Source organism: Castanea sativa, chromosome 7 (genome assembly GCF_040712315.1).
Source record: "Castanea sativa cultivar Marrone di Chiusa Pesio chromosome 7, ASM4071231v1".
NCBI lineage: Eukaryota > Viridiplantae > Streptophyta > Magnoliopsida > Fagales > Fagaceae > Castanea > Castanea sativa.
Window position 1 is genome coordinate 12,577,972 of NC_134019.1, and position 3,604 is coordinate 12,581,575.

Sequence of the window (3,604 nt, forward strand, 5' to 3'; positions counted from 1 at the left end):
CCATTTGCTGTTTAACCCCTTATGTGATGTAGCTAAAAAGGCAACTCAGGTGCCTATAAACCAATGCTGGTATAACCCAGCTCTTTTGTGAACTTCTCCCTGTTTGGTATCAAAAAAAAAAAAAAAAGATTGTATAATATTTTATTTTGTATTGTCTATGTGCAAGTAAAATTATCAATTATATATGATCAGCAAGTGTTTGATTGTTCACACTACTTCTGAATCTCAAACACTAAAACCATTTGAAGTTCTGGGGTAGCCACCGGCAATAATGTCGTACAAGTCTTCTCAACCCTGGTTCAATAGAGAGGCATGGCCTTTGTTGTGAGTGGGCTTGCTTTGAATGGATGTGGCCCAAATCATGAGTGGACCTAATGACACGGGCTGGGCCTAAAGAGAGTTTCAAGTGAGCTGTGGGCCTAAAATGTTTTTGATGGATTTAAATTACTTCGGTAGGTCTATGGGTACTGTATCTGCTTAGGGAAGTTGCTAATTAATTATTATATGGAGAGATTGCTATGATTGCGAAGATTTTAAGAGATTGTTAGGTAAAGTGATGGTGTTTTTTTATTACAGTAGAACTGGGAGAGAGCTGAGTGAGGTGGTTTTGCTATAACCACAACTTGGGCCACATTTTAAAAGCCTTGAACCAAAAGGCCTAGCTTCCTTAATATACTGAAGATGAAGTAGAGTTATATACCAGCTGCAAAAGACCCAACAGACTATTTCTATGTGGAGATTTTTTTTTTTTTTGCTGAATATTTCTGTGTGGAGATTGCTTGCGACATCTTATACTCATTGATAATCCTTGCTCAAGGTATTGAATCAAATCCGAATTCCCAGGGGCATCACTCTTGAAGCTTTGAATTCAATGATTGGGTCCATGAAGAATGAAGCCTCTTTATCATGTTTTATGATATGGATCTACCATACAAGGGGCATCAACCCATAAAATATATTAGTTAAAGTTATGAGATTTTCTTAAAGCCTTTTAATTTAACATTAACACTTTCGTTTATTTTTCTTCAATGTTGTTTGTTAAAAAAATGCTTAAAACATATAATGAAATAAGATAAAACAATCTTATATTTAGTAGTTTCAGTTAGCTCAATTAGTAAAGCCTGTTATTGTTCAACGCAATCATATCAAAGTTAATTAGATAGGCTTGATTAGTGACTTAATAGAAGGAAAATAGTAGGCAAAATAATAATAATAATAATAATAATAATAGGGTTAATCAAACGTTTCCCCCCTTAAGGACCTTTGGCAATGAGAATCACTTATATAGATGAGCCTATGAGCGCTAAAATTTCTCTTTTAGCAATTCCATGCACTTCAATTAGTAGAATAAGATTTTAATAGTAATATAAGTTGTTGGTGCATGGGTCACTATGGCTTGAATAATTGCGTGGGATTACCACGACTTTCAGCAATGTCAAAGTAGTTAGTTCTTAATTAGTTGTATGCCATCATGTGCTTGATTTCATAAGTTTTAGATATGCCCTTGACATTATAATTAGTGACTGACTTGGGCCCATGATCCTGCCATTCTTGGTCTAGAGTTATTCGTTAATTTAAAGTGCAAAGGAAGTAAAAAATGGTTTGCGTGGTAGTAAGTTGAAGATGACAAGTTGAAGCTTGGCTTGAGTCCATCCGTGAAGGTGATAAATATGAAGCCAGTAAAAAGAAAAATGATAACACAGGGCTCACACTTTATGCCTATATTTGCTGAACAACTTGGTACTAACTTGAACTGGGTCTAATGATCTAATCTGTGGGATGCTCACTGCTTAACTTAATTATTCAAGTTAAGCTGTGACCATTAACAGGGGCCGCTCTACACTTTGTTCAGGGGGTTCATTTGAACCCCCTGACTTCAAAAATAATAATAAATATTATATATATTTAATAATTTTTTGTTTTTTAGTACATTAATTTTTTCTTAATATTTTTGCACATCCTAACTGAAATCCTATATAGCCTTACTAAAAATGTTTTCGACTTAAGAGTGTAATAGTAAGTGTTTTTGAATTGTAAGTATCACTCTTTATTATAAATTTATATTATATGTGTATGAGCGTGTTTAATATTGATTGTGTGCATTACTTTTTTGTCATAATGTTATATGTATGAATAATGATGTGTGTGGATGTTTGTGTGTACAGTATAAATATAATGTAACTTTATATAATTTAATAATTAGGAAATAGAAAGGGTTTGTTACATGAGTGTGTATAATTATCATATTATAATAACTTTTTGTCATAAAGTTAGAAAAATTCAAGAAAAAAATTGCAAAGTTAGTGATTTTTCAAGCATTTGATTGGTTAAGTATACCAGTATTGAATTATTTTATGTATAAATGAGTGTGGTTGTGTGCGTCAATAATTAATATAGAGCTAATGAGTTGAGTTTAGTCATTTAGTATAAAATAATTTTATAAAAACAATGATAAATACATAATAATAACTGCATAAAATAAAAATTTAAACAAACTTAACAAAATAAAAATGTAAAAGCTACCCACATTGGAAATAAATACTCATAATGAACTATCATGTAACAATTCAAAATTTGAAAACTTGCAGAATGAAATTGAAAAAAATTCATGTTTAATTTTTGTCGATAACTCAATATATTTAAGTTCTCTTTTTATTAAAATTTTTTAATTTAAATTTCTTAATGACCTCATAAAAAAAAAAATTCCTGGAGCCGCCACTAACCATTAATCAATATTTTGATGAAGCAACAACCATGACAAGGGGAAGTAGTGTTGATGGTTGCTATTGGGTGCTTCAAGCACCATGGTCCAGCCCACACCGAACTAACTGCAGTGCTCATTTTAATTAAATTGATGGACATGTGTCATGTTTTTATTAGTAAAGTATAGAGTGGAGCAGGAAGAGTATGATATAGAAGATTTGGAGTCATGTAGAGTCATAGACCTACAACGTTTTATGTAAAACAACGATTTGTACACTTTATTAATATTTGACACATTATAATGAGTATAGTTGAATACTCCTAAATAAATTACCATTATACATTTTTGACATTTGTAAATTTTATTATTTATATATTTATTTAATTCAAGAGTAAATGGGTTTCCAGACCATTTTCTTAAATTTCTCCAATTATTTAACATATTTTAATAAAAAATGGCACTAAACACGTTAGGTTTTATGTTTTTCCTCTGCCATTCTTCTGATTCTTTTGTAGTTTGTAGTTGATAATGTTCAAAATTGTTAGTAAGTCCATTGCCCAAACTCGCATTCTTCAATGAAAGGCGAAGAGTAAGGAACCTGCAAAAATGGAAGTACTTTCAGAGTACACCAGTGTGGTGCCGACCTAAGACCCTCCAAATGTTAAGTCTCTAAAACCCTCCGAATGCTAAGTCAGAAACTCATAATGATCTCTATGAACTTTAAAGGAGTTTCCAAATAGTATTTTTGTGTACCTCAAAATTTGGGTGTCTTCGTGTTTATATAGGAGTTTGTGGGTGACCACCTTAGCCAAAATTGTAAGGACATAGGGTTATCCCTTAGCTAATTTGTAGGAGACAAGAGTTATCCTTTTACTAGTAGTTATGTGAATTTAGGAGAGT